The sequence below is a fragment of the Crassostrea angulata genome, chromosome 6 (genome assembly GCF_025612915.1).
Source record: "Crassostrea angulata isolate pt1a10 chromosome 6, ASM2561291v2, whole genome shotgun sequence".
Taxonomy (NCBI): Eukaryota; Metazoa; Mollusca; class Bivalvia; order Ostreida; family Ostreidae; genus Magallana; species Magallana angulata.
The window spans coordinates 5,529,989-5,542,945 of NC_069116.1; the positions used below are offsets into that span (position 1 = coordinate 5,529,989).

General features: G+C 32.0%; 1 long non-coding RNA gene across 2 annotated transcripts; it reads right to left on the bottom strand.

Annotated features, from left to right (window-relative positions):
- Window positions 1-3,436: 3,436 nt before the first annotated feature.
- Window positions 3,437-12,050, bottom strand: LOC128188059 (uncharacterized). 2 transcript variants are annotated; one of them, XR_008244123.1, is made up of 3 exons: window positions 11,669-12,050; window positions 7,455-7,627; window positions 3,437-3,833 (listed from the first exon to the last, which is right to left on the bottom strand). It is a non-coding gene; the product is annotated as an uncharacterized LOC128188059 (long non-coding RNA). The 2 variants fall into 2 exon arrangements; XR_008244122.1 differs by lacking the exon at window positions 11,669-12,050 and adding an exon at window positions 9,727-9,836.
- Window positions 12,051-12,957: the final 907 nt, after the last annotated feature.

A 12,957-nucleotide genomic window follows, 5' to 3' on the forward strand; every position in this document is an offset into this window, starting at 1 on the left:
TATGTCCAATGTAAGTTTCATAGGTTAGAATAAACAATGAAGTATATGTAAATATATTAGAAACAATTTAATGTAACATGTAACAACGAAGAAAATTCCCAAATCTTTTTTTTGTAAAAATACAATAGTCCAGTTCTGTGTACCTGTGTTCACAGGCGTGGTTGACAGTCGGTACCTTTACAAAAGCATGAGGGAATGACTTGTACGGGCTACCAACTTTTGTATTCAATCCACGACGATGTTATTTTTGTAGTACATTGACGACATTTTACTTATTAAAATATACATGTATTTTAACACCAGGTGTATGTGAGCGCAATTAAAGCAAAGAGCACAAAAAGCGGAAGTTGAACGCGCTTGAGCGCACGGCAAATAATTCGCACGATGAGCGAATTGTGAGCTAAATCAAACATGCATATGAGAGTAATTGCGTTTTAAGGATTGTAATTCAAACGGATTTGATTAATTACATTGATACATTTATTATTTGATTTCTTCGATATTTTCCGTATGTATTAAGCACGAGTGTTATACGGATTAAGCAGAATTTTTAAAGCATTGAACAACAACGTTTTTAAGAAATAACACAAATAAATTAGATTTGCTTCAATTTTCCAGTGGCGTCGGAAACAAATTGAAAGGGGGACTAGACTTTTCATCAGAAGCAAAAATATTTTAACACGTTAAATTTAAAAGTATCGCCAAATCATTAAATTTCTAATCCGTGTATGTGGGGACGGGGGGGGGGGGGGGGGGTAGTACAACTATCACAGCCATTTTCAATATCACTCTTAATTTCCTTATTTTCACCTCTATTCCTTACATGCTACCAAAACTGTGGAGGAGGCGAGCAGATTTGTGATACTTTAGCACCTCCCTGATGCTACGTGCCTGATAGTTATGTCAAACTTGGCAAAAAAAGTGTGTGTGTGGGGGGGGGGGGGGGGGGCTCCCCTCGGTTCCGACGCTTTTGCTTTTCTATGAGCTAGACAGTTAGATATGTTACAAAGGAAATGTTATTGTTATAGTAAACATTTTCTCCTTTTAAATGAAAAGAAAGTTACGGGAAACTTAACACACAGTGTAATAAGAACTTGATACATGTATATCATGTATATCATGATCATCGATATCGTGTTTCAAAATATCATGAAGCATCGTTATTTTTTTTCTAATTAAATGTGATACTCAGCCTTTAAAAAAAAATATCGTAAGAGTAATACCCGTTAAATCCTGTTGTTGTTGTTTTCAATTTGACTTCAACGGCTACATAAACACTCCAAATATGCTAGTCTTTTACACACGTTCAACTGATCATCTATACATTCTCTCAACCACACACTAATTTGCATAATCAAAATAAAAAGCTGATGCGATCCCCACTCGTAAAATAACTTTTGAAGGCTAGATTAACACGTCGAAAGAAAATCGCAAAGATGCATACGCATTCCAAATTTGGTCAGATAAGTTATACAGAGGAATTAAATCCGTCTTTTGATGAAATCATACCAGTGTTAATGCGGTTGTGTTTGATGTCTCGTCTGGTCATTTGACAGAATACACCACCAGGTATACATTGTATATACATGTACATGTATGTATGTATGTATGATATACCTTGAAAAGCTAGAAAACTAAAAAGAAATTGCATGTAATCTTTACTTTTATAAAAAGATCATGTGGAAGATAATTGATACCTCTTGGAACCGATAAACATGTACATGTAAGGGCCCATTAATATTGCTTATTAAAATTCCTAGTTCAATTTAATTTTAAAAATAGTCCGTCCTCATTATGAAATTCCATCAAAATACAAGAGCTGAAACATATACACCTACTTAATATTTAACAGGACATATTCAGACAGGATAATGCTCCAAACAATATGCAACCTTGATACATGTACTGCCGATTTGTTTCAGAGGTTGTGATATTTACCGCTACATGTGCCCCCTTCACTGGATATGTACATGTACGTTTGAGACCTACACATAAGGAACGCAATGCTAGTGGCATATACATTGCATATGAATCCAACAGTGATATCGCTTGAAATATTGAACCATCAAATCAAATATTGAATTTTGAGATTTAAAAAAATTGTCCCTTTTACATGTAGGATTCAATTCCTGCTGTAGAATGTCTTTTGAAAAAATTATGTTTGCGATATATCGAGAACCTTCTAATTTTTATATCCTATAAGAGAGGAGATACAAACTATTTTTCAATGCGAAATGTTGAATCCCCTTTGATTTTTAATTCTTAACGAAAAGAGTCTACGATATAAGGTATTTTCACCCCCTCTATTCCGTTCTGGGTTTTTTTGCGATAAAAGGAAGCTTGAATTTTATATAAATTTGCTTCGTGTCATCTCTCAGTCTCTCACATCAAATCTGTCCTATACTATAGTCCATGTAAACTCAGAGAGTTTATCGTTAATCCACTAGTATCTTTTTACAAAACATTAGTAAACTATTTGATTAGTGCCTCCTTCTTTTTTTCAAATGCTTCCATGTACACCTCTCAATATTTGCTCTGTATCCAGGACCACAGAGCAAACTACCTCCTATATATACACATGTATAGCAATAACAAAGATAGCAAGTATCATTTACATTTATTGAATCAATTGGTACATGTATATGAATTAATATTCGATCATGAACAAAAATAATTACAGAGGGGTGGTAGTCTGTAGGGTAAGTGTAAAATGCAAACTTATTAATGTAGAATAGTTATGTGCTTATAGGCACTGACCCCCCCCCCCCCCCCCCCTTCCGCTCAAGAAAATGAAATGGGATATACCGTATACATTTTTCTAGTACATAATTATGTAACAATACCCAACCTGTCAAAATATGCTGCAGTTTACAAAATGAATTAATACAACAGATTTTATGGTGCTTGAAATTATCAGCAAATGCACGAACATATATACAAAATGCAATTGTATTTGTACATGTACATGGATGAGTACAAGTAAATCAGTGCACACAGAAACCCATCTACGGCATATATAATTCAAACAATATTGTTACTAGGTGTTTGTATTATGGCCCCAGGAGACTACTATATATATATATATATATATATATATATATATATATATATATATATATATATATATATATATATATATATATATATATATATATATATATATATATATATATATATATAAATATATATATATATATATATATATATATATATATATATATATATATATATATATATATATATATATATATATATATATGTCCTTTATGACAATAACTGTAAACAAAGAGTGAAAAAATCATCTTTATGATACAGTGTACCATACACATGCTTTCAAGATCCAACCTAGATAAAGCAATACAGAATACCTATACACATATTATCAATTCTGATTATATCCATGTCACTACATCAGCTATATATGTATACTTGATTAAAAAAGTCATATACATGTATTTATACATGTACATGCATATGCATTAAGAACAACTGAGATGAATTGAATATATCTAAACACTGTAATTTTTCCTTTACTATAGGATCATAAAATTCTAAACTGTCTGACTTATACTTGTTAAATAATGCTAAAATAGTAAACTAGTTTATATTTGGCTATTGTGTTGACAAAGCTAATCAACCAAGTGTGTAAATTCAACCAGATTTAATATGTCTTCCCAGTCATCAAGAAGTCTTGTAAATTTTCTTCATAACGATACTTTTAGTAATCAGGTAGGAGTCCTATACATGTAGCTTGGTGCTGACCCTGGACTGTGGCAAAACTGAGACAGTGGGCCACTGCTGCCTACCAACATTGTTGCTTAGAAAACCGGTACCTAGAACATAAAAAAATTACAAAAAATCAATATTATAATCAATCAGTATTTCACAAACATATTGCATTAATTTACATGCATTTAATAGTTCTTAAAATGTTATTTTTATGTACTAAGTGGTACATGTACATGAAATACAATACACTTAAATTTGCTTTATAACATGTAATATATATACAAGTAAATATAAGATTATATGTATATACCAAGCTGCATACAAATCAGTACAGAACTGCCAACTTTTAGAATAGCTAGAGGTATAAGCAGCCTCTTTCATAAAAAAGCTGTACACTTGTACATGTAGTATTTACTCTACACCCGATGTTAATCAAGACTTAAGGTGGTATGGGACACTTTCATGTTGTGATGTACTTTTTCTATAGTTTTTTCCCAAATTGCCACCTAACAGCGTAGCGTAGTGGGCGGTTAGATGGTTAACTTTTTTAAAACATATATTTTGGTTAAATATCGTAAAATTTGAAAATTCTAAACCGGTGACAGTATTATAATTATATACTTTTAATACTGACAGATGTCCAATAACACTGTAAGGTGGTATGGGACACCTCCTTTAATCTGGCATATTTCTGATCAAAATGAACAATAAATTAAGTAAGATTTTTTTCCCCCAAATTGTTATCTAACAGCATAGTGCAATTAGTTAGAGCATTAACTACGAACCTGTAAGTCATGAGTTCAAATCCCGCTGTGGCTTTTCAACTTTAAACATTTCCAAAATTTTAAAAAATTGTTTTCTGGTTAAATATTGTGAAATATTATTTATCATAAGGTTGTCATAAATTTTGTTGTGAATGAATAAGAATGCAGAGGCTATAGTAGACTGCTGTGGATTGTATTATACACTTTTTGTGCATTTCTACATGTGAAATGATGCATAATAAATATTGATAATATCACCAGTATCAACAACAGCGTCTGTGTAAAGGAAATCAGTGGTTTTATTATTGTCACAATATATTTCACTTAATAATGTATGATCCTATTATAAGTTTGTAACTATTAATATATCAAATCCATGAGAACTATCAAAAGGAATGCAGATCGTGACGTTTAAAAGTTAACTATGACATCATATCGTATGAAGTACTGACAAGTGACTTCAGGTACGTAGCTCGCAGGTTTACTGCTTGTGAGAAAGCCTTCCCTAAAAATTTGTCTGCATGATCCATTGGTTTCATAACTTTTAATTTCTAAAATTTATCTAAGATTTGCCTGCGTGGTTATAATGTTATAATGTTTCAAACACAGTGTCTGTGATAAAATCAAGCAATGCCATTTCAATGAAATATATAGTAAATTGCATATCTTAAACAGAAATCACATTTCAGAACTACGATTCAAACTTTTAACGGTTTAGACAAACTTAATTTTTCTCAACCCAACAACAGAAGAAATTATGTTGAATCAATTCATAAAAAAATAATCAATATGTGTTCTCGGCCAATTTTTTGCAAAACAACTTCAAAGATTGAAAAGATTTCGCAAAACCCTATATTATTATCATAACGTAAGCCCGAAGTCATCATTTTCTTATGTCTGAGAACCAAAAAATAAAAATGAGTTGATTGACAAGACTAGCTTATTTACTCATCATCAGAACATATAAATACTAATTGGACATTACTATGATTTTATTGAATGCACATATGCAATTATATATGATGTAAGGTTGTGAAGAGAAGAACAAATCAACAATGGCTATTTTTCTTTTCATAAATTAATAATTTCAATAAATTAATGCAAAATTAATTACCATACAACTCTTGTCATAATCAGTTTGTAATCGCATACATTAATTAGCTAAAGCCAAATAAATTTTAATAGAACCTCTAGTTAGATCAGTGGTTGAAAATACAGAAGTTATAATTGTAAAAGAAGCGAAGCTTATGCATACGATTCAATTTATTTTCTTGTCTATAAAATATGATTTAAATAGAAGAGTTATACCTTATTAAACAAAATGTAACAATGTATGTCACCTCTTTAAATTGTTAGCATGTGATAATTATAAATGTTTATATAAACTACATGTAAGCTTTTTTAGATATTTCCTTTTATGTTTTTAGGGATCATTTGTCATTAAAAAAAAAATGTATGGGTTTGCTATGACCGATTGATGGTCAACACTTTACGTTAAATTCTATTGTGACATCAGCAAACCCGAGAGCTACGTTAAATCGGGAAGCCTTAACATACCTGCGTTTATAGTCCCCTATCTGTTTTTGTACATGTCAGTCATTCTCTCTCTCTCTCTCTCTCTCTCTCTCTCTCCTCTCTCTCTCTCTCTCTCTCTCTCTCTCTCTCTCTCTCTCTCTCTCTCTTGGGAATTATGCTAGGAAACAGCATTTCAAATTTTGGACAATATGAAGATTTCATAGCATTGATAATTAAACATACATGTACATACACAACTGATGTTAAACCGAGCTGTTCTGTGATTGGTTGAGCATTTAAGCTGATAACAATTTTTTATTCTAACAGGTTGTAGGCGTTTCTTCTGTCAAATACTTATATTATACATGCAATGCTTAGTTTGATTGCTCAAAATCATCAATTTATCATCAATCATTCGATCAATAAATTAATCACATTATAAAAAAGGTGCATGTGTTTATCAAAATCCAGCTTTGTATATTTTGCTAATACAGTTAAACTTCGGTATGTCAAACACTGATATTTCAAATACAATGGATATGTCGAAGTGATTTTTAAGTCCCAACCACTTTTTGAAGTATTTCACCCTCGATATCTCAAATACTCGGATATCTAGAAATATCTAAACAGTCCCATCTAGTTTGAGATAACGAAGTTTGACTGTAATTAAATTTAATGCATTAATGTGATTAATTTTAAGAATAATTTAACAAAATGACATGTTTATTATTTTACTCTGAAAAGCTATTTTATCCATTTATGCATATTCCCTATCTTACTTTATTATCAATCTATATTTTTCCTCTCACTTCCAATTCAAATTGTTTATTTTGAAAAAAAAAATCAATGTTGGGGACAGGTAGTGTACAAAAGATTACCACATTTTAAATGAATCTGAAAAAAAAATTATAGTTAAGATTAGTTTTGATTTTTAATTATTTTATATAAATACCAAATCTTAGAGTTCTTTTAAAATTTACAAAAGTACATGTCATAGCAAACAAAACTTGCAGGGTTCACTTGGGTGCACTCAAATAAGGCTGATCTGATAAAAATTAACAAGTACTTTATTAAAGGTTTTTTTTTTTGGGGGGGGGGACATAAAAAATATGAAAACTAATTCAAATGTTGCATGCTGAGTAATTCAAAATTCCTTAATCAGTCTGTTTGTAATTGAAATGCTAGATATAGGTAACTGGTTGAAAATTACTTTCAAAGTGTTTACATAAACATGCTATACAAATTGAAATGCTTTGAACCTCTCTGATTGGAAGCTAACGAGAGAGAGAGAGAGAGAGGGGGGGGATCCATTAATGGACAGACAGACAGACAAACTGAGAGAGTAAGACTACATATTGCTTTACCGGTACTTACATATATATAATATATGTATATTAATACTCTAATCAAGACTTTGTTTTAATCTATTTCTGGAAATTGACTTACCAGCTCAAGATAGGTTTAGTCCATTGATACACCAAGTGACATATTCGGTTCGGTCCAGACTCTTAATTTTTATTCTGCATTAGACCTCTGGAGATAAATCCCATGAAAATTTCTATTCTTTGTCCAAATATGTGGATAAGATCCATCTGGGCAAATATCACATACTGATGAATCTGTTCAAATAAATAAATGGATACATGTCAACATTGAAATTTTTTCCCTTACCATTTAATTAAATTTTTAAAAAATTAATTAAATTAAAACAGATTTTTTGTGAAATTCCTATTTCAAACATATTTGAAACAGAATGTCTTATTTTGTAGTACCGGGTATATGTTATACATATTTTGAGGGTAGAATTCTAAAAATGTAAAATGCAGGTAAAGGTAATAAATGATTTATATGTCTTAGGGATGTTTATTTTACTCGGTTGGCTAAGTCGATTAATTGGAGCATTAAGTCGAGCAATGGTTATATTTGAAACTGTGTGGGCTCTTTTCAAATCAAATAATGCTACTTATATAATAAGTAGACTCCGGCTCGTGCACTATCTATCAAACCCTGATTACTCTTTAGGCAAAGTATATACATGCACAACACAATACTTATATTGTTATTATTATGCCGACTGTTAAATATACCGACGTGCTTTGCTATAAGTAGCTGTGACGTTTGAGTGTTGACTAGTCCCTAAAAATAATCACCGGAAAAGTAAGCGTTTGTTTTTTCAAATTAATCAATTGATTTGATTGTTTATTTAATCAACAAGTTGTTGTACAATTAATGTTTATTTAATCAACAAGTTGTTGTACAATTAAAAGTCAACAAAGGTTAATGTGTTCTTTTCAAGAAATGAGAGCATTTGACCTTAGTGAAAAAACTCGAAATGTTGAGCAGACGAAATCTCATTGAATTTTTTTCTTATACATTCATTATCAAGCGTCATTTAAAAAAGCGTTTTTTGGATCCCTATGTAGAATTTCTTTGACAAATGTTCAATCAATTTGTTCAAAAGTTTATCAGAAACTTTAACTTTAAAATTACCATCAATAATGAAGTGTTTTTAGAAAGATTAATAATTTTAATTGCTTGATGTCAGTCGTATATATCTACATTTTATATATATAGATACCGTCCATTCATTATCGGCTAATATAGCGTGGCGGTGATGCGTTGGACTTCAAGCTGGAATGATTGTAGCTTCGTGATTTCGAAATCTGCTGTCGCGCTTGAAAGTTTTTCATTGAAAATATTTGTCATGCTATGGAACGCCATAATGCACCTAAAGTTTTATGCTATAAGGCAGCGATGGCGTTCAATACCGTACTCTATTTTGGCATAGTATGTTGACGCTGTATAAATCTTTTGTATACTAAGCGAAAATAAATAAGTCATGAATATATAGCGACAAACTGACAGGAGGCGTAATAATGTCACATACAGTAACACCATGTACCGGTAATAAACTCAAAAGCATTAATTATAAAAACTCTGCTTATTCGCAGATTCGCATCGGATGCATGATTTCAAATAAGTTGAAAAGTTATTGTTATGAAAATATTCATTAGCAAATGTCATAGCTTTTTATACCTTTTTCTAAATCTGATGCTTACACATAATTGAGGTCTGTCCATGCAACCAGTTCTCATCGAGTATCATTTCTTGCCATTACATTGTGATGTCCTTTATCAACATAAAAAATCATATACGAAAAATAACATCACAATGTACTGGCGAGAACTGGTTGCACGTCAGTAGAGTTTTTTAAAAATTTCACAAGTTATTTCTGTAAAGATAGTGAAAAGTATTATTTATTTATCAATTATATGTAAAGATGCATGACATTATTTCCTAAATGTCCTAAAAGGTACATGTAAAATATATCATAACTTATAGGATCAGGTGAAAAATACTGAGCAGTATCTGCGACAGTGCTTGTTTTAATAATCAACAAAAGATGCATCTTTCCACAGATTGGATTTTCAAGAACACCTGCATGTATAAACAAACTATTAACTGAATTAATTAAAGACTAAATTACATTGAATTATCGGGCCTAGCATGATTTACATGTATATTGAACATACAAAAGTAGCATCTTGTCAACATGGTCAAGATTACAAAAGAATTAAATCCTTTCCACAACAAAGTGACAGCTTGTAGAGAAAATTCGAACAATTAACAATAACAGCTGAGCTGTAGGCAATTTTGTCTACGTGTTGTACATTTATAAACACGAACGACCACCTTATAATAGGTATCATGTACTCACCACTGAAAAACAACTGTCCCAGACTCTTAATTTGATATATAATCTCCGAACACATGACTTCCTTCGAAAATATAGGTTTTACGGTGTCTTGACCAATGGCTGATTCGCCCCGGGTCATTTTGTCCTAACTATTTTGATGTATACTATACTTTGATGATCTAAGAGTGCATGGAAGAATTGTACATGTACACAGAGGCATAATATTATGTTAGTTATGTCTCTATTTAGAGTGAATATGATATTTATTCCATACAATTAAACACTAGATGAAGAAAATAGCTTCTGTTCTCATATTTTGCAATTTTAGTGTTGTTTAGAAGTAAAGTTGAGATAAAACTTAGTATATTGTTACACAACATTGCATTTGATGTTTATAATTTATATACATGTACAATGTATATGTGTATACTATAGTATATATCTATTTAAATTTTTTGTTCCGTTTTAAATTTTGTTTTATTTACAAAGTAAACTTGTAGTCAAACAACAAGAAAGTAAAACTTAGTATGACATGTCCAGATGTAGTTAATTACATGTAAATCTGGCATGTATGTACATGTGTTAGTATATATATCTCTATGAATAAACCTACACATATCAATTTGACCATGTTTACTATAACTTTGTTCTAAAGCTTCTTTAAAATTTTGTTTTTATATTAAAGCAATACAGCTTCTGCCTTCTCCAAAAATATGATTAATGAAATGCTAAAATTTAAATTCTTATCATTATTTCTGTTTTAACAACAACATCTTCAGCCCCACCCCCACCCCCCAAAAAAAAATACTATTTACTATATGAACTACATTATTCAAAGATAAAGCTGATGAATTGTTATGAATGACGTGGAGATACATGTACAAATTTGGTGTTACATGTATCCACAGCATGTATATGATTTATAATCAGCTAGACTTAGAGTCAGAGTGAGTGAATCCATTGCTTCAAAATGATTATATTAAATAACAACCTTGTCTTGTTTGTATCTGTCTCATGTTTATATCATTGTTTATTTTTCATATTCTATAATTGTCTGATCTTTGAACACGTTCACCAAAACTTCTTTTGACCAATAAACAAGCACATTGCATTGTAAAAATATAGTTAGTAGCAAATTCACAAGGGACGAAAGCACCCGTTACCTATTTTGGAAGTACTCTATCGATTTTAATCCATTGCGTAAAAAAATATCTACGTTGCTCATTTTCTTCAAGAACTAGACATATAGTAAAGCGGTTTTCATAAAAGCAAACACAAATGCAAAATAGAATAATTATTACATTACTTCAATAGAATGGTTTTGCTGTGTCGTCTGACCAGGCAAAATCACCGTACACTTACACTTTATATTGTATTGAAGCATAGTTTTACGATAATAATCCTGTAACTCATTGTTAAAACATACATAGTATATATTTTCCTAATTTAATTTTTTCTCCTTACTTTCAGACCGTAGAAAGTTTCCATTGGAAACCGAAGAAGTTAATCATATGAATACATGTATAAACAAATGAGTCTAGATCTAGTGTTATACATGTATTTATATATATATATATATATATATTTTTATCTTTCGCCTTGGTCTTATATAATCCCCATTTTTTTCAATGCTAATATATCTAAATGTAGATAATTATTAACATCGTCTAAATAAACTAACACGATATAATGAAAACACATTATCGATATTACAATATAAGTAAAGTCGTTGTTTTAAGCAAGTGGGAATAAATGATGAAGATTTTAGTACAAAAGTTATCTATTATAAATGTTTTACAATGTAAATATTTTGTTAATAGATAGAATCTATCCAGCTCGTAGTTTAGAAAAGGAAATGCATTCGTGATTTGTTGTTAAAAAACGACTTTAGAAGCGATACACAAGTATCATTAATTTCTTAAAGCCATCATTCGAAACTAAATCACAGAATTCAAAAACTTACCTTTAAACAGCACTGTGACATCAAATATTCAAGGAAGAGGTCACTTGTAAGTCACAACATATTTCACTTCCGCCATTATAAACAACATCCGATATGACATTTGCGCATGCGCAGATTTTTCTGTGTAAAGGGGGAAAATGGAGCATAAAATTTCACACACACTGTGTAAAAAAAATTAGGAAATTGGTGTCAAAGAAACACTCATATTTTTTTTATTTTTTCTGATGAAATTTAGTGAGAGGAACACGAAAATGACGTTATTTCAACTGAACACCTGAGTTCGGGTGTCCATTTGATTTTCAGGTGATAAGTTGATTGGTGTGTAAACTTGGTATTCGGCCAACTTCACAGGGCTTACAAACACACACACACACACACACACACACACACACACACACACACACACACACACACACACACACACACACACACACACACACACACACACACACACACACACACACACACACACACACACACACACACACACACACACACACACACACACACACACACACACACACACACACACACACACACACACACACACACACACACACACACACACACACACACACACACACACACACACACACACACACACACACACACACACACACACACACACACACACACACACACACACACACACACACACACACACACACACACACACACACACACACACACACACACACACACACACACACACACACACACACACACACACACACACACACACACACACACACACACACACACACACACACACACACACACACACACACACACACACACACACACACACACACACACACACACACACACACACACACACACACACACACACACACACACACACACACACACACACACACACACACACACACACACACACACACACACACACACACACACACACACACACACACACACACACACACACACACACACACACACACACACACACACACACACACACACACACACACACACACACACACACACACACACACACACACACACACACACACACACACACACACACACACACACACACACACACACACACACACACACACACACACACACACACACACACACACACACACACACACACACACACACACACACACACACACACACACACACACACCAAATTCTATAACCGCCGATTTACGCACTTTCTGTGTCTGATTTTACCTTTACATGTAACATGTTCGCAGTGTAATTCATTTTAACACATTATCGATGGCAGTTGCCCGCGTGGTTTTAATGGAATACCTTGC